General features: G+C 45.4%; 1 protein-coding gene across 1 annotated transcript in view; it reads left to right on the top strand.

Annotated features, from left to right (window-relative positions):
* SHPRH (SNF2 histone linker PHD RING helicase) overlaps positions 1–20,329 on the top strand; it is an 884,400-nt gene that overhangs the window by 900 nt on the left and 863,171 nt on the right. The window lies entirely within an intron of this gene.

The raw sequence follows: 20,329 nt of genomic DNA, 5'->3' as shown, positions 1-20,329 counted from the left end.
GAAGTGCCCTCTCTCCTCCTATGTCCGTAGAGACAGTTTAGCAATGCGTTAAAGACACATGTCCAAAATAAGATGTCTCTGCGGACATAGGTGGTGGGAGGACACTTTATAAGTGATCTTGGTATGCATATATATGCATCTTTCGTTTACTGTCACTTAATACCGTTTTCTGGCTTTAATTCAAAGGAAGTGTTTTTCTTTAGCACACATTTCAGTTGCTAGAACACAAAGCTTTAGAAAACGCAAATGCAACTGCTTTGTGAAAGCCAGGCGTTTGTTATTCTTAAATAGAGTTTATTGCCAAGTGCTTACGCTTCTCGCAAGGTTTTTTAGGCTTCGCCTGGCGTCCGCTGCGCGGTAGCGTTCGCACAGGCGAAATCTTATGTTTTTACTAGTATGGCCCATTGTCCCACCTTCTCTTCCATTGGCTAGCTCCATAAATGGAGGCTAGCCATTGGAAGAGAAATCTGTCCGTCATTGCCGGAGCAGATTCGTGGGCGTTCCTGCCATTTTTACTAATTCCGCCCCTTTTTTTACCGTCACGAAGAGGTGGGCCCATTGTGGGCGTTTACATTTTTTTTTTTTGCCTGATGCTTGCGGCCGCCATTGTTTCATGAAGCTGGGGCTGAGCGGATGCTCGAAATGTTCCGTTCTCCCCAGGAAACTGTCTTCGGTGGCATCCTTACGGTGAGTCTGCACCCCCCCTCTCCTACCAGCACCCCACGGCCGTATTTGGGCTGGAGTCCACCGGAGGGGAAGGGGGGTCATGCAGCTCCTCCGGCGGCTGTGCGGGCCTCTGGGCCGGAGTGGCGGGAGGTCGCCAACAGAGAGGAGTTGCCGCATCAGAGCGTCGACTGAGCACGGGGACTTCTGTGGTGAGTGCATCGCTATGACCAGCCCAACTTCTGATTTTGTAAGAGGCTCTAGGACTCCATTATCCAGCCTGAGAAGGATCTAAGGAAATTATTTTTCAATCTTATGTCTTGGAGTAGTGTCCTGAAATTGGAACAGTTTGAACCACCTTTCTGGCCCTCAGGGTTCCCAGAGACATCACACCTTAAAGATCAATCAATCATAACACTTGTATAGCGCGCTACTCACCCGGGGGGGTCTCAAGGCGCTTGGGGGAAGGGGTCCGCTACTGCTCGAACAGCCAGGTCTTGAGTTGTCTCCTGAAGGCGATATGGTCCTGGGTCAGTCGAAGGTGGATGGGGAGGGAGTTCCATGTTTTGGCTGCCAGGTAGGATAAGGATCTGCCTCCGGCGGTGGCTCTTCTGATGCGTGGAATGGCGGCGAGGGCGTGGTTGGTTGATCAAAGCTGGTGGGTGGGAGTGTAGAAGGTCAGGCGGTCGTTGAGGTACTTGGGGCCCAGGTCGTGGAGAGACTTGTGTGCGTGGGTGAGGAGCCTGAACGTGATCCTCTTGTTGACGGGGAGCCAGTGCAGGTCCCTCAGGTGGCCGGAGATGTGGCAGCGTCGGGGATGTCCAGGATGAGTCGGGCGGAGGCGTTCTGGATGCGTTGGAGTCTTCTCTGTAGCTTGGCTGTGGTTCCGGCGTAGAGGGTGTTTCCGTAGTCCAGTCGGCTGGTGACGAGTGCCTGAGTGACCGTTTTCCTGGTTAAAGTCGGGATCCATCGGAAGATCTTGCGGAGCATGCGAAGGGTGTGAAAGCATGATGAGGAAACGGCGTTGACTTGTCTGGTCATCGAGAGGGAGGAGTCCAGGATGAAGCCCAGGTTGCGTGCGTGGTCTGTTGGCTTGGGAGCAGTGCCCAGGGCGGGGGGCCACCAGGAGTCGTCCCAGGCGGAGAGTGATGATCCCAGGATGAGGACTTCCGTCTTGTCTGAGTTCAGTTTCAGGCGGCTGGTCTTCATCCACTCGGCGACGTCTTTCATCCCTTCGTGTAGGCTGGATAATTTAAACCAAACCCTAAGTACCAGGTTCCTAGTTACAGCAAGGAATGATGTGTACCCAGGTTGTGGGAGCCCGTTATCTGAACCTTCGGACTACAATTTATGAGTTTATGAAAGCAGTTCCAACAGCACTGTAACCCCAATGGTACCAATACATGTGTTAAGCGATCCTCTGCCCACCCCCCCTCTCCTACCGGCACCCCACTGCCGTATTTGGGCTGGTGTCCGCCGGAGGGGAAGGGGGGTCCTGCAGCTCCTCCGGCGGCTGTGCGGGCCTCTGGGCCGGAGTGGCGGGAGGTCGCCAATAGAGAGGAGTTGCTGCATCAGAGCATCGGCAGAGCACGGGAACTTCTGTGGTGAGTGCAGCAGTGCTGTCGTCAGTGAGATTTCAGCCGTAGCGACCTTCTTTTAATCGTCTAGTAATAGGAACAGGTAAGCATGTGATTGTTGAATATTTACACCTCTTAAACACCTCACCCTAGTATGTAATCTGTGTGTCCTTCAAAATAAAGACGGCACCGTTTAGCGAATTACTGAAAAAGAAAGTGATAATAAATAGTGTGTACAGGAACTAAATCCAAAGTGAAAGAACTGACGAAACAGTGATGACCAGCACTGCCGTGAAAGGTGGATCAGCAACGCAGAGAGACGATTTTAAATTGCAGGGTGACAGTCAAAAAGCACAATCATTAAGTGACTATTGGCATGAAACTTTGAAAGAGGTCACTTTAATTTGTTTTTTTGCCACTCGATGTAATATTGGATATAGAGCTTTAACTTCCTTCTTATTCAGTCACAATTAACGCAGTGTAACCTCATTTCCCGTTTTGGTGGCAGTAGTACCCCTTTTTTTTGAACGATGCGTGACCATTGTATTGCATCTTTGAGACAGCAGACAGAAGCTGGAGCTGGAAGAGAACACCCTATATGCGTTATCATATACTCATTACCATAATAATCCTGCTCTATTGAGCATAGTATTTTGTATCGGTTAACCGTCAAGTATTATCATAAAATTAGAAATATATGTACCAAATTAGAGTTTTCAGAACAATATAAAGCATACAATATATTTCTATTGGTGGTACCACTAGGACACACTCTTCCTGCCCGTTTTATCTATGTGATATGAGACAATTTAATTCCATTGTCGAGAGTGCTGACAGGAGCTGGAAGCGAAATTGATAAAGAGCCCTGTTTCCACGCAGGTTTTGTCTCCCTAGTTAGCATTCTATTTAGATGTAAACTGTGCTTTTCTCAGTTCTTTGCGCAGGCACAACACTTTTTCATTGTGGCGGAAAGAATTTTTTCTTTGCTGTGTGGGAGGTAATTGTGTTTTCCCAGATGGAAAGTATTTTAGATCACAAAACTTTTCATGCTGAAATATGTAAGATCGTGCATGTTATGAAAACTTGTCAAATTACAAGGCCCAGCATGCAAAATGCTGTTGTTTCAAGAACCAGTACCGTAGTGCGTACTCTTTTGTGAGATGGCAGATCTCTTAAATACTAATGTCTTGCTGTGGAGATCTCTCGCATCCAAGTTCCTGGAAAGGAACTGTGCAAAACCATATTTTATAGGACACAGGAACATGAAATGGGTTTGTTTGAACATGGGCATTGTTTACATCCTGTGTTTGTTGTTTCCCACAGAGGAATGAAGAGCATTACCATGTTGAAACGCCTTATACTGCAAAACAGCAGTGTAGATAGCGTGAATGCATAATGCTTTGAATTGAATTTTATTGGTGTGATGGAGTAGTCTGTGTGTGTGTGGGGGGCTCTCTGTGTGTGGGGGGCTCTCTGTGTGTGGGGGGCTCTCTGTGTGTGTGGGGCTCTGTGTGTGTGTGTGTGGGGGGCTCTGTGTGTGTGTGTGTGGCTCTGTGTGTGTGTGGCTCTGTGTGTGTGTGGCTCTGTGTGTGTGTGGCTCTGTGTGTGTGTGGGGCTTTCTGTGCGTGTGTGTGGGGCTCTCTGTGCGTGTGTGTGTGGGGCTCTCTGTGCGTGTGTGTGTGGGGCTCTCTGTGCGTGTGTGTGGGGGGCTCTCTATGCGTGTGTGTGGGGGGCTATGTGTGTGTGTGGGGGGCTATGTGTGTGTGTGGGGGGCTATGTGTGTGTGTGGGGGGCGCTGTGTGTGTGTGTGGCTCTGTGTGGGGGGCTCTCTGTGTGTGAGTCTGTGTGTGTGGGTGCAAATGCAATAGGTCTCGCATTTGCGAGAGATTAAGCTATTGGCATTGTAAATGACAATGCCATTTATTTATCTGTTTTCAAAACCAACACATAAATAAAAATGTTGTCATTTACAATGCCAATAGCTCTAACTTTGGCAAAAGCGAAACCGTTGCATTGTAAATGCTTGTTTATGGATGCTCCAGGAAGAAGACAGCCCTGATAAAATAAGGATCAGCAACCAAAGGCTATGTCTGTTTTCAAGAAACATTTGCTGGTTTTCTGTTACTATAATATGATACAGCGTGGAAGTTTTGTTGAGATAATCAATTTCTTAATAATCCCAACACTACTAGCCTATCATAAAAATATTTGTGATATCTTCCAATGCTTTTCTTTAATAACGGATAATGTACTGCTTTTGTAAAATGTTTTCTTTTTAATCTTTTTGTTTTCTAAAGTGTCTACAATATAATCCAAGGAAATTTAAGACGTAAAACAGGGCATATTAGATGTTACCATTACATCTGGGCAATTTGTTATAAGCAAACAACCATAACCCACAGGTTTCTACCAGAGGAATCCTCCTTTACTGGAATAAAAAAAAAACTCTGCTCACTCAGAAACTATAAATCGGGCAGCTTTCTTTCTAGAAATTGTCCTATGTTAGCATTGTTTTTCTGAAGCTTTTGCGAGATGTTTTCACCGTTTTTAAAGGGAAGACTTTTTAGGGCTCGGCCTCCGCCCACTGAAAGTGGGAGGAGTTTCGAGATCCTAATGTTAAAGAAGAGAAAAAAAAAGTATCTCCTAGGGCTTTGGCGAGACAAATTCCACACATTCTTTAGTGTGTTATGTCATCTGGCCAGTGATTCGTCTTCGTTGTGGTGTCGTTTTAATAGCCTTGAAGTGATAGGCTAAATGTCTTTTTCGTCGGGCATGTGTAGCATTTTTCGTTCGTGTGCGCGCAAAGAAGTACATTAATTATAATTAGGAGCTGTCAGGGTGCCTCCGTAAGTGAATCCAGATGGCCGGGCGCGTTCACCATTCAGCAGCGGTCAGCGCGCAGCTGCTCCATGCCAGGCCGGGAAAGGGCTTCATTAGTTCAAGAACAAGAGTCTGACGTTCTGTCATGGGCTGTTCTTTTAATCTCAGTTTCATTTTTTTTCTGGAATGGTCCGTGGCCGGTGTGAATGGAATTGTTCTCTCGAGTTTATTATGTGTTTCTTTGCAGCAGCTTTTGTTTTCGGAGCTGAGGTAATGAATAGCAAGCTGGCAGGCATCGCCTTTTAGAACTGTTTGCTTTCTGTTTGAGACTCCTGACAATGTTTTACAAAATCTTTTTTCTAAAAGCAAGCATCTATCGGAAGTGGGAGATAGGAACCTTTTGACTGGTTTCATATAGTTCAGAGATTCACTTTCATTCCTCTTTAAATATCACTCTTTAGGTGTTCAAGGTTTGTGTATTTTTTTTTTTACATATCTTAAGACAATCTAAAAGTATTTTTTCAAGATGAAATGCCAAAGCAGCACAATGCAGAGCAATGACATACTACAAGTGGCATACTATAATATTTTTTTAATAAGGGGCAAGACGTTGAAAGCCTAATAGCATTCTCAAAGTTTATGTGTAGTGTTCATAAAAGCAGCAAATCTGGGGGGAACTGTCTTTCGCTCTAAAGGCTGTCTGTCAACAGGTTTCCACTTTCAGAAGTCTAACTGGAATTCTTCAGGACTGTTTATATGGAGTAGTTGCACTATTCTAGCAGACAGTAAAGCATCTGATTACAGTGGTCTTGGGGGCAGAAAACATGACCGCCTTGCTCCTGTCACACTCACATACGTGTATATGACAATTGTGAGAGTGCAGTTTGAGAGTTGAGAGTGCAGTTTGAGAGTTGAGAGTGCAGTTTGAGAGTTGAGAGTGCAGTTTGAGAGTGCAGTTTGAGAGTGCAGTTTGAGAGTGCAGTTTGAGAGTGCAGTTTGAGAGTGGTGTTTGAGAGTGCAGAGTGGAGATTGAGAGTTGAGAGTGCAGTTTGAGAGTGCAGTTTGAGAGTGCAGTTTGAGAGTGCAGAGTGGCGGTGCAGAGTGGCGGTGCAGAGTGGCGGTGCAGAGTGGCGGTGCAGAGTGGCGGTGCAGAGTGGCGGTGCAGAGTGGCGGTGCAGAGTGGCGGTGCAGAGTGGCGGTGCAGAGTGCAGAGTGGCGGTGCAGAGTGGCGGTGCAGAGTGGCGGTGCAGAGTGGCGGTGCAGAGTGGCGGTGCAGAGTGGCGGTGCAGAGTGGCGGTGCGGCGGTGCAGAGTGGCGGTGCAGAGTGGCGGTGCGGCGGTGCAGAGTGGCGGTGCAGAGTGGCGGTGCAGAGTGGCGGTGCAGAGGTGCAGAGTGGCGGTGCAGAGTGGTGGTGCGGCGGTGCAGAGTGGCGGTGCAGAGTGGCGGTGCAGAGTGGCGGTGCAGAGTGGCGGTGCAGAGTGGCGGTGCAGAGTGCAGAGTGGGGGTGCAGAGTGGGGGTGCAGAGTGGGGGTGCAGAGTGGGGGTGCAGAGTGACGGTAGAGTGCAGAGTGACGGTAGAGTGCAGAGTGACGGTAGAGTGCAGAGTGACGGTAGAGTGCAGAGTGACGGTAGAGTGCAGAGTGACGGTAGAGTGCAGAGTGACGGTAGAGTGCAGAGACAGTGTGTCAGGGTGCACATTGTGTGAGTGTGCAGAATGAGTGTGCAGGGTAAACAGTGTGTGAGTGTGCAGAATGAGTGTGCAGGGTAAACAGTGTGTGACTATGCAGGGTGACATTGGGAGTGTGCGGGTGAGCAGTGTGTGAATGTTACGGGGCAGTGTGTGAGTGTGCAGAAAACACCACACACACATACACCACACACACATAACGCACACACAAACCACACACCTCAGTCTCTCAACACCACACACTTGTCACCACTCAACACAACACACTCACCACCACACTCACTCCCCAGGCTCACCCCCACAGACTCACCACCACACACTCACCAGCACACAGAAAACAACACACACAACAACACACCCCCAGCCGTCAATGAATGCTTTCACCATGCACAAACACCAACAACCATCATCTATCTGTGCACGCTTTTACCAAGCACACACCCACCAGCCGTCAGTGCACCCTTCCACCAGGCACACACACCTCCAGCCGGCAGTGCACTTTTCCACCAAGCAATCGCAGTATGGTACACTTTACTTTTAAACATATTCATATAAAGCACAGCATGCCACCATTGGTAAAATTACAATTCAACAAACATACTTCCACTACACACCACATGCACACACTCCATAACACATGGCAAAAAGACATTGGCATTTACAATGCCATTAGCTCAAACTCAAATAAATCCGAGCCCGATTGCATTTCTAATGCTTGTTTTTATATGTACTCAGTCAGCACTGATGTAGATAAACAACAAGCATTCAGCACCACATACATCAAAACAATGCCACACAATTCCACAACACACAATTCAGAGCCACACAATTCCACACCACACAACGTAAGTACAATCCACATAATACCATTCAACACCACATAATTCAACTCCACCTAATTGCATGCTACTTAATACTACATAAATACACTCCACATAAATCCACTCTAACACAACAATCCACATAAATACACTCCACATCACACCACATAACATTCAACATCTTTTCCCTCAACACCACACTGTTCCATGCCACACTATTCAACACTACACAAATCCATTCCACACTACATAATTCAACACCAAACCACAGTATTCCACTCCACATCACAATTCCACTACACATTACATATATTAAATTTAGAACACAAAATTCAACATCATAACACAAAATTAAACAGCACACCACATAAACTCCACCACATAACAATCCACAACACAAAATGCCATTCCACACAATTCCAGTAGTCAAAAACACCAAATTACTTTTCACATAATACAACTGCACATCACGCCACATAATTCCACTACACGAATCCACGCCACACAACATTGCCACCACAATTCCAATTTAACCCACATAGATCCACTACACGCCACATACATCCACTAAGTAAGATATTTACTTTTACAACACCAATACCTCTAACTCTTTCTTTTCTTTAGCACCCAAACACACCGTTCTAGAGCGTAGTTATTTGTTCCTTTTTGTCACAAAAACGCAATGCTATCCACACAGTTCCACGCCAGACAATTCAACTCTACACATTTCCAATGCACACCACATAATTCTACACCACACCACATAATTCTACACCACATTATTCCACTCCACAACACCATTCCACTACAACTCAACAACACAATTACACAACAGGCCACGTATATACAGTCCACATCACACAAATCCAATCCACACCACACAATTCCACATCATGCCGCAAAATTCAACTGTGCACCACTTAATTAAACTCCCCTACATACCAGCCCCACAGCACAAAATATCATTCCACATAATTCCACTCCATAACACAGAATCCCACTCCACGTGATTCCAGTACACTAAATGCCACATAACTACTACCCACATAGTTCCACATTACACCATGCCACATAATTCCACTACACAAATCCTATCCACACCACACAATTCCACGCCACCCAATTCCACAACTAACTAATCCAAAACCACCCACATAATTCCACTACACACCTCCTACATACACTCCATAACACATAACTATAAGACATTGCCATTTTCAATGCCAATAGATCTAACTCAAACTAATGCTAGACCGATTGTGTTTTTGTTTAAAACAAATCCCAGCAGTAGCATAAGTAAGGGTGCAGTACCTTATATGGCTAATAGAGGTCCCTTTACAATTCCACAAAGGCACCTAGTAACAGCCTGTGGTACTGCACCCTTTTCTTGCTTTGTGGATTTTCTTTTATTACTTATGCTACTGCTGGGATATTTTTAACAAAATAAAATCTAATGAACATTATCATTTGCTTAGTAAATAGCTGAAACTTTCAGCAAGGCGAAACCTATTGCATTGCAAATGCTTGTTTATTATGTTTTCCAGAATAGACAAAAAAGAAAAGGGATCACATAATCGTCGGGGCAGTTGGGCGTTGTGGTTTTTCCTACTACAATATTGGTACTGTAGTTTCTCCTTTAGCACACACATGTAGCATTTAAGAAGCAAGAAATGGATTGCAGAATCTGATCTTCCGATCCTGTAATAGAATTCAAGTCAAAATGTTCCACCAAGTGATTGTGTGGCAGTGAAGTGTGTGAAGTATTATGTGGGAGTGGTGTTGTGCTTGAGAACTAGAGGTGGGTGAGCCACTGAAAGGTCAAGCCAGGCTTGAACCTGAATCCTGGCTGTGTCTCAGCCCGAGGTCCTGTTGGAACCACAAGCCCATCATAACAAGCCTAGCTTACAAGTGGCTCTGCCTACCTCCCTCTCACTACCCAGGATGTGGCATTACAGTAAGAGCTGCCGACTGTGAAACTGGAGAAACCGGTTTGAGTCTGAGTTGGTTCAACATCCTGTGATTCTGAGCAAATCACTTAATCTCCCAGTGCCTGTACACAATGTATGAGTCCTTGTGTATTGTAACTGGTGCTCAGTTAGAGCTCTCCAATACCTTCAGGTTGCGTTTGCTGTATATTTTTAAAATTGTACTAAGAGGTAAAAACAAAGCCTTAACTTAAGGAAAGACAAATAGATACCCATTTACTGGGTGATTTATACACACTGAAACCAGAAAACCTTGATAAATCAGGCTTCTCCGCTTAAATTGTGTGATCTTAGGCAAATATTTTATTTCACCAGGAATCTTTTTTCTTCATTATCAGATATCAAGTCACTTTCAAATATGTGAGTAGAGACTCTCGGATGTACAAATCGATAACTTTGAATAAGTACTTCTCCATGCATTGCTATAATGTACCCTATTGATGTTTAAGCTACAGTATGTTAAAGAGATACACTTTTTTAGTTTTGATTAGAGTTTATAATTTTTTGCATGATGTTTTTTGTATGTTTTACATAGCGAGTATTTTCAATGCTTGGTGTGTTCACAGGCTCTAAGATCCGAGCCAGTCCTTTGGCTCTGCTCTCCCCATTAATGTTTTTGCGTCGCCCACCGCTAATGATAACATATATGTTATAGTTAAAGCGTACTAAAATAAGATATGGTTCTTGTTCAGGACAAGGCATACAATGCATATTTCTCAAAATAGCTTTGTGACTTCTGCATCGTAGTGAACTTCCATAGTGTTCCTCGAAGATGTACAGTTATTTTAAAAAACTATGTTGGAGGCTGTGACCTAAGGAGATTCACCACTGGGTAAGAATGGTGGTTGAAGAGATATCATACTTGCTTTTAATCTCAGAGCACAATGTGTTAAGAAACTTGGTTTTCCATGTGGGAATGGTGTGTTTGTTCTAGTGTTCATACATGGAGGTTTTTGTATTCAGTAACCAGATCCTGAGGCAATAATGTTTGGAGATGTTGGACCAAACGTGGAGAATTATTTAGCACAAAAAGAACTGATATATCAATGTGCATTGTCGCAGTTTAAACACAAAAAAGAATTGAAAATGAGTAGGCCCATAAAAAAGAATTGTGTGCAAGGATCTGTGGATGAGGAAAAAGAGTTTCTTGAGGCAGACCTTAAACGTTTGGAAACTCTCTCCTAAATGTTATGTTGGGTCTGTTGTGAAATGAATGTGCTAAAGTACTGGAGTCACATTTCTATTGTCTGGGATGTGTTTTACTTGTCACATTGACTCTCATGTAATTATAGTTATTGGCTAATCTGATATGCACATTGAGATTGGATTAATTAATTTGTTACAGTTAATGGATCAACCATGGTATAATTGCTTTGAGTATGAGTTTGGTGGGTCCCTCTCAGTATGTCCTGCAGCCACCTGAGCACAGTAGGCCTCTCTTCTCTTGGATAGTCTGTCCTCCTGCAAAGTCAAGCAAACTTCTTCCCTATTGTGAGACTTTGCCTGGATTCCCCATTTGAGATTGCTCACAATCTGAATCCAGCAGGTTGATTGAGGAGTAAGTTCAGCTGTCACCACATGTCTCACTGCAACACTGTTGGAAGTGGGGGTCCTTATCACTTACCGCCGCCACCAAATGCTGGAGGCGGGCGTCCCAGACCCTCTCTTCAATGTTAGGCAAAGTAAGGACACAGTCTGAGATAGCCCTGCTCACCGCCTTAGTAGCTTGGCACGAGCAGCCAGGCTTATCTCCAAGGCACGAGTATTCAGTATGTGCAACCATGCTCACCCCATGATGTCACCACAAATAGACCAGTTTTGATAAAATGAGTATAATCTCTATATAAGCAATTATACAATACGACCTCAAGATACAAAATCAACATATAAGAATGGGTAGTATTCTTTCCGGTGGGTTGGTAGGTTCTGATCCCAACCACTGCTTTTAACCAACAGTTAACCTCACTTCTAACTGTACGGTGCAATGAAGAAATTATACACTGCGCCACCTTCTACTCAGATACTGTGCACTGAAGAAATAATGCAATGTGCCACGTTACAATCAGGTAATATGCAAGGGAAAAATAACGCAATGCGTAGCGTACCAAGCATGTAGTTGGTCAGGCACAAATGAGGTCAGGCGTCATACGACTGTTCGATAGTTCGTTAGCAGCAATAATGCAAAGTGTAATACAACAGTTTTACGTGCTCAATTAACAGTGCCCCCGTTATGGATCAAATGATGACACAAAAGTACTGCTTCCCACTCCGGCCCCAGCACTGCCCCTCTTTGGGTCAGCACGGGGCGGGATCAGAGCCGAACCAACGGCTCGCGCAGCTCACTAAAACGACAGGCCGAGAGAGTGTCCCTCCAGGCCCGCACACCATCCCAGGTGTTGATCCACCTTACCTGGGGGGTGTGACCCCACTCTCCTCCCCCACGTCAGCGACTTGGGCCTTGATCCAGAACTCCATCACGGGGTGCGAGGGACTCGGTCTGGCGGCTCAGCTCTTCCGTGGCTGCCGGTCTGGGCCGCTGCAGTTGACTCGGAGTCCCCACCGAGATCCGCCCTCAGCACTGTGGAGACTTTACTTCCATTTCGATGCAGCCCCTACTTGGGCACTCCTCACCATCCCCTTAGGTTGCATACACGCACACCGCGCATCCGAGACTCGCCTCTTCTCTCGTGCTCACGATGATCCAGCGCTCTTCAGCAAAGCTCCGCTTGCACCTCAACACGCACCCTGCACGTTCGAGCCTATCCTCTTCTCCCGGTGCACACGATGTCCAGGCGCTCCCCACCAACGCCCTGGCTGCACCACAACACGCACCCTACGCGTCAGAGACTCACTTCTTCTTTTGGTGCCTACGAGTCCCAGGCGCTCTTCACCAACACCCGGGCTGCACCACAACATGCACACTGCGCGTCCTCGCCTAGCTTTACCGTGCACACCGCAACCAGGCGCTCCTCACTAATGCCTTGGCCTGCAGTTCAACATGCACCCAGCGCCTCCGAGACTTAGCTTACTCCTGCGTGTCCATGATCACACGGCACAGCTTCTGAGGGTCTCAAGCTGCAAAAGCATGTGCACACCAAGTTGCTTGAGACTTCTCCAGAAACTTTTACGATCCTGTATTTCCAAACAGAGAGCCAGCTCACCTCAGGCCATTGGGGGTTGCAAGACACAGCACAAAGCACAGACTTCTTCAAGCAGGGGGACCCAGCACCTCCAAGCACAGTCCCAACAGCCTCTCCCTCAGTTAGAACAGCAAACTAAACTGCAGACCAGCCCCAGATCATGAAGCAAGGATTGGTCTGTCCACAGCAGTCTCTTCAGTTGCTCCTTCTTTAGCAGATGTTCCTCTTGACCACAGAATGGGTCCAAGCCTTTACAAACAGTCTCAATCCATATCTGTTTCATTCCCACTTTCAGGGGTTTCAACTCTCCTAGTTCTACCTCTTAATGTCTTTGAAGTTTGTAAGTGCTCAGGGGTCACTGACCCCTTCCTAAATCAGTTCTGGGTGTCTCCCTCCCAGTGTCACCTCTCTCCTTTTGATACTGGGGGTCTGGATCCTTAATCACTCAGCAGGAGATGGGTCAATTGGTTTATAGCATCAGCCCAGGCATTTTCACCTCCTGGGCTTCTCCTCCCCTACTCTCCAGATGCAGGGCAGCCTGGTGCCATCTCAACCCCTCCCTGGGTCAAGACCTCTCCCAGCTCCTCTCACCTTTCAGTTTCAGACAGACAATCCACATTTCAGAGACACACAGAAATGCTCTGAGCACAAAACTCAGCCACTTTCTAAAAGAGCACACAGGGACAAAACCACCTTCACAGAATGATGTTATGACACTGTGAGTTCATACATAGTAAACTTCACCTCTTCATTATAAACGGACAGAAAACTAGGCTAACAAACACAACATCCAGCCTTCCCCATTCTGTCCTATGGGCAGGATGGCCTTTCAGCAGTGTAAAACGAAATGTAGAGTTTTTCACTGTCGGAACTTAGCACACACCTCAGTATATGTTCTGCCTTTTACTTACACTGCACCATGCCCAGGGGTTACCTGGGACCTAACACAGGGGTGCCCAATGTGTATGTAAAAGGGAAAGTCAGGCCTGACAAAAGGTTGCACTTGTCAGGACAACATGCTAACTTAGCATGCTGCGCGCATGCTCTACACTGAAGGCCTGAGTTCCCTTCTCAGCGCGCCCTTGCATTACTAGCCCTTGCACACACAGTGCACATCACAAGAGACTTTTACTAGTAAGGCAAACATACCAATCATCGCCAACCAATCACCATTACATTTTAAACAGGGAACTCTGGTAGTTTGACACTGATCAGCAGTGGAAAGGTACACAGAGCATCTAAATTGGCTATTCTATGTCAGGACAACGGCCTAAGGGGAAAGCGAAACGTTTAGGGAACTTTAGTGAAAAAGGCCAAGTCCTACAAACACTAAGTCAGTGCCTTGCGATAATGTGAAGCACGGTAGACACAGCTTCCTGAAGGAAGACAAACGGTTTTAGAGGTTCAAAATATCCAGATCAGGTTTATTGAGAGCATCACAGCTACAGAAGCAAGTATCGAGCATTCCCCCTGTGCACAAACCGCTTTATAACCATGTCCAGGAGACCTCCTTAGCTTCCCAGGCCCTTAAGCATTTGATAGGTTTGTCTCTATTTCCAAGCTAAACAGCAATCCTTGTTGGGAAATCCGAACATATCTGCGTAAGTTGCAGAAGTTTATTCTCAGAGTCTGTTGTTTTTATGCTCTTTTCATGCCAACTAGCTGTTTCTGGCTGCAAGGATGCTTTATTTCTGGCGATTCTGTGTTCTTGTCAGATTTTATGGCCACAGGTTGAGGAAGACAAGTTTTTCTATGAACTGACTAGGTTTTGACCTGGGGCAGCTCACAGTTGACCTGGTGACCTTTGTAGTATCTGGGAAATCAAGATAACATTTTGTTGAGCTAGTACCGAGCAGAGGCACATCTGAATTTGCTTTTACAGCAGTTGACACGCAGAATAGACATACAATCTACACTGAAAATATAAAATGGTAAACATCGGGTACATTGCCTTTACACATGTCCGAGTCTATATTCTCCGTCCATCCACAGTCCCTCTTTTAACAGGAAAATATGCTTCTTTTTGCTTCGGGCAGATCCACAGCTCCTCCGTGTGAAAGTGGTCTCCTCTTACCTTTTGGGAGATGTCTTCCAGGTACACTCCAACCATGGCTGCCAGCAGGGCCGGACTGGCCGTAGCGGGCACCGAGTGTTTCCCCGGTAGACCGCTAGGGTGGGGGACGGGTTTGGGCCCTTGGGGGGTCGTTTTTGTTACCGAGGGTCGGCAATATCGGCCCCCTGTAACAAAATCGGCTGAAACCGACCCTTGCAAACTGCTCAGCTTCACTCCCCTTCACCCTGGGAAGGGGGGGGGGGTTGGCGGCTGAGCAGTTTGCCAGGGCCGGTTTCTGTTCCCAGTCCGGCCCTGGCTTCCAGCAGTACTTTAAGTACTCTGCAGAGCTCTCCTTGGCCTTGGGCAGAACCTCTAGTCAGGGGATGTGGATCCACTGTCTCAAATTGTAGATACAGTTTTTTTTGGTGTTCTTCTTTCAGTTGTCCTTCTCTGGCTGCCATCAGAAACAGCTTTTGTGAAGAGAGATTCTTCTCACAGCAGGTAGTACAGAGACTGTCTCCACCTGAGCACCCACAAGAGAGGCTCAACGAGGTGTGAGGTTTCTGCATGTGGCTGTCCTCGGCCCAACTGAAGGTGTAATTGGGGACAGACAAATGGGGCAGGCCTGACATAGAATCTTCGTTACCTCTGAACAGAAACTGCAGCCCCCCCCCAACCCATACCATCTATCAAATGGCAGTGCTCTGTGAGACTAATCAACAGCGCCATGCTAGCAAAATATATTATTGAATTTCTGACCATAGCCCTGTTACCATCCTCCTCACTTTAGCTTCTGGTTCACTTCCCTCCACCTGCAAAAATGCAGGCAGTACATTTTCGCTACTTGGGAGAAGAGTCCTCTCTCTAAAACTTGTGAGCTGCCAGGTCGTAGGCATCCAAAAGGCACACTACTTGTCTCCATTATTCAGGCCCAGCCTCGCATGCAACTTATTAGCATTAATGTATTGCATGCGCTATACATGTGCATGCATTCAACATGTCCGCAGGGAGCCAGTGCAAAATTCTGAGCATATACATAACAGCCAGACTTTACTCAACTAGACCAGTAGACCGCTCTCCCTGTGACGCAGGGAAAAAGTAGTCCGGTTCAGGCCTAGGCCTCTGTTCAGACGCTTAGATTAGCGTGACAACCGGGCTTAAATAAAACGGAGAATACCTGATACACATGCTTTTGGTCACCTGTGGCAGGGTAACGAGCCCATTTATGATGCAGGGAACATTCACGATGCAGGGAACATTCTGGTCCCAGCACTTCCTTTCTAGAGTATAATTCTCTTCTCTTCCTACTACAGTCTTGGCGTTATGCTGCCCACTCCATTGAAACTGCTGTTTTCATTCATTAATTCTCTTACCTTTGCTTAGCAAAATAAACTGTCTTTTCTCATTATTTTTTATTTACTTGGTTGCTTATGAGTCTGTTGATTACTTTAGCTTGCTTTCTTCTCTCAAACTGGATATCTACGGCCTTGCATTTTGTTTTTTTTCCTGATTTTACTGGTAGTCAAAGCACAACACTGGCTTATTTCTTCTCTGCTACGCTGATCCCCATGGCTCTGTTTTGGAACCCCTGTTCCTTTTAGATCGCAGCCTACCAGACCGCTCACCTGCCTGCTTTGCTATCGATATGTTGAGGACATTCAGAAAGCTGACCTATGAATGCATTCAGCCCGTTGCTTGCCATTGGCTTTGTGGTTTGTAATTCACATTGTCTTGCTTTTCCAGTTGCTGGCTTCATTTGTTTTCGACTGTCAAGCTTGGGTTTGTAACTCCATTACCCAAGCCTTATTTACAGTACCCTTCAGAGTGCCCCCTTTCTGGAAACAGGCCTGTAAATCTTGTTCTTATCTCGTCACAATTGCTGTGCATTTAAAGACCAGGGTCAATTGTCAGGCGCAGTCTTACGAGGGTGCTAGTTTTCTTTTCTTTCTCTGATTTAAAGTGATATGTTTTATGTGACAATGTTGCTGGATACTGGAGGTAGGAAAGAGTTTTTTCTAGCACAAAAATTTAAATTAACTGTGTCGGTATTATGGAATATATCAGAATTAACTACACATATAAAGTATATTTTTTTATTTCTGTAGTGTTGGAAGCAAATACTTAATGATGATCAAAACCAATAATTAAACTAGGCGAATTCGTTTCCACACACTTTCGTCTGTGCGCTATATAGTTTTATTAGTAAAACTGAATGTATGTGCAAATATAATGGCCATTTCAATTGAAAATGGAATGTGTTGTCTGTAATGGCAGTGTGCTACGACACCATGAATCCTCCACTCTACACCACTCTACTCTGCACCACTCCACACCACTGCACTCTACTCCCACCACTCCTATTTACCACTCCACTACACTCCGCACCACTGCACTCTACGCCTCTCTGCTCTACCCTGTACCACTCTATCAATACACTCTTCGCCATTCTACTCTACACCACTCCTGTCTAGTCCACACCAATCTACTTGGCATAACTTACTATGCCACTGTACTCTATGGCACTCTACAACACTGCGCTCTACACCACTGCACTCTATGACAATACACTCTACGACAATGAACTTTACTCTGTAACACTCCCCTCTTTTCCCCTGCACTCTACACCAATCCACTGTATGCCGCTCAAATCTACACTGCACTACTGCACTCTGCACAACTTTACTCTAGGCCATTGCACGCTATGCCACTCTATGCAGCTGCACGCTAACCTGCACCACTCCACTCTACGCCACTTCACTCTACTCTGACACGATCTACGCCACTGCTCTGTAAATTATAGGTCCTGGGGCTGTCAAGAGAAATCTGTATGGGCAGCAGGCAGCACGTTAGGGGTGTACTCATAGAAGCTACCATTACCAATTATTGAGTGTCATTATCAAACATCAATACACAAGCTTTAGGGTGCCAGACAAAAATGGCCAGTTTTCACATCTCTTGTGCCTTGAACAGTAAGTAGTCTCCCGGCCCCATTGCAACCGAGATAATGCCTCCTCGCACAGGCACCTTCGGTCTGGCCTACAGTGTTCCCAGGGAGATGTACCTTTCTATTAGAAGTCATCCAGCACAAATAAAAGTCACAAAGTTGTGTAAGCGGGTACACTTACTATGCGATGCAGCTTTGGTATTGGCTTTGGTATACTTGCTGCTGGAGCTGGCAATTCCCCTTCCCCAGACAATTTTCACTAGGCCTGAGGAAGCAACGCCAAGTCCACGCCGATCATTGCTATACCACTGGTCCAATAGTGAAAGGTAGCAACACCTTCCATAGCTGCCAAGGTTTCATATTGAATATGTGTGACATTTTCATGATTTCAGTGTAATTATGAGTCCCATTTAACAACTATCAAAGACACTTTCTTGTGAGCAGAATCAAACAGTAAAGATTAGGGACCATATAAATATCAGAAATTACACCCATTTGAGCAACGAGAATCTCTCAGAATATCTTAAAACTGCTGCAAAGCACCAGAAATGGACGGGCACTAGCCTAGACAGTCCCATGTGGGACCAGACAACAGGATGTGAGAGGCCCCAACGCTTATCATGATCTCAGCTGCTTGATTCATAGCTGCCAAGTTTTCAGACTGTTTATGTGTGACATTTCCATGGTTGCAGCACACCTATGAGGAGCATTCAATGACCAAAAGTGTGCCACATAGACTGACACTTTTTCGCGAGTAAAACCAAGCAATGAAGTCTATGGAAATAGATAAATATCAGAAATGACTGCCTTTTGAGCAAAAAGAATCTCTAAAAAGATTTTGTAACTGCTGCAAAGCACTTGAAATGAAAGGCCACTATCCTACTGCACCTTTGTAAGCTGATTGTACTGTAAAATCTGGTAATGGACTGATGGGAGTCACTTGAACCTTCATGGTGGTGACAAATATTTATTCTTTTTGAGAGGTAATGTAAGGGTTTGTTACCAGCAGAGTTCAAGAGTGCCTCTTAATAAAAGGTTTGCGTTAGTTACAGTCTGATAGCGTATTACTAAAAATATATATTTTCAAACCACAATCGCTGCACATTCTCTGGCAGCCAGTCTTATACTGTGAGTAATACTTGTATATTCTCAGTGTTTTCTGTCGCAGGTTGGGTCCCTGTAGCATTATAAAAACACAAGCCACTATTCCCCTTGAGTCTGCCTTTTCTATCTGGTTACGGCCACAGACATCGTAAATGATTGCAATAACCAGTGCATTTTCATACAAGCCTATTGTTATCAAGGTCAGACGTGTCCTGCAGCTTTATAAACTCCAGTAGGGTAGTGTGAAAACAGACTGCAATCGCCTTCAGGAAAGAATATGCCTACATGGTCACAAGTTCTGTTTTGTTTTAACCAGGTTTAATACGCATGCTGGGATTTGTATGCCCATATTGTATGATAGGAAAGAGAAAACGACAAGACTCAGCATACAAAGTGTTCCGGTTAAAAAGTAATACTTGCTGTGTTACAAATCATTTGAAGTGCACAATAGGCAGCTACTGGGGATCGCCCATATTACAGTCCTTGGTGCTATGTGACACTCTGAGCCTTATTCCAACACAAATGTCACCTCTTGAGCAACTTAAGGCCTCCTCTCCAACAGAATTATAACAAGCTCCAGGGCTGGAATGGCCATACTACCAACTGGGCTAGCCAAGGGCTTTGTTCTTATGACAACCTCTCACCTCACAATAACAAGAAGCTCCAATCAGGCCTGGACTGACCCACATGCTTGAGCAATGTTGCTTACTCTGCTCATATCGCACTCTTCCCACCACAAGAATAAGAACCTGAGACCAGGGTTGGACTCACAATATGGCCTCTTGGTGAGACCAGCGCACTCTGTTTTAAAACAATTTAATTGTGTGATCCTGGTAGTTAATGCAGGTTGGTATTTCCTCCCGAGTATGAGGTGACTAATGAGATTCTAGTGGCACTTCCCTAAATGTTAGGGAGTGTCTTCAAACCGCACTCATAAAAACTTCTTTGTCCAATTTATTCAAATTCGCCAGTGAATTTTTTTATTTTGTTTAGTTTTTCTTTTTCATAGATGATATGTCCATCTCATAAAATCCATTCTGGTTATTTGATGACATACATGATGGTTTATAATTAAAACTGTGCCAAATGCATTTCAGGCCACTTCCTTCATCAGGGCATGCTCCTACAATAATAGAAGAAACTCTTTTTATATCTGTGAGTGTACACAAAGGGTTAATTAGTCAGAGTTATCAAAAATTATATGATGTTGTGACCATGCTTAACCCATGCAAGGTGTTTGCCTGATTTCTACTTGCCGAAAACTAGACTCAATCAAGTATATGCTTACCTGTTGCATTGAACGTTACTTGAAATAGGGAAAAACGGATACAATAGAAGAGGTGCAAAAAACCTCGGGATGTCGTGCCGGAATAAAGTCGCTACATAACACCAAGTGGTGATGTTACTTTCAACAATGTGATGAAAGGAAACACGATTACCCATCCAATGAAAGGATTTAACATCAAGCTAAAAGTCAACGCAACTTGCGATACCATGAACGTTATTTATATGATCAAATGCCCATGTGGCCAGGT

The sequence above is a fragment of the Lissotriton helveticus genome, chromosome 6, assembly GCF_964261635.1.
Source record: "Lissotriton helveticus chromosome 6, aLisHel1.1, whole genome shotgun sequence".
NCBI lineage: Eukaryota > Metazoa > Chordata > Amphibia > Caudata > Salamandridae > Lissotriton > Lissotriton helveticus.
This window is presented reverse-complemented; position numbering and strand designations above follow the sequence as displayed.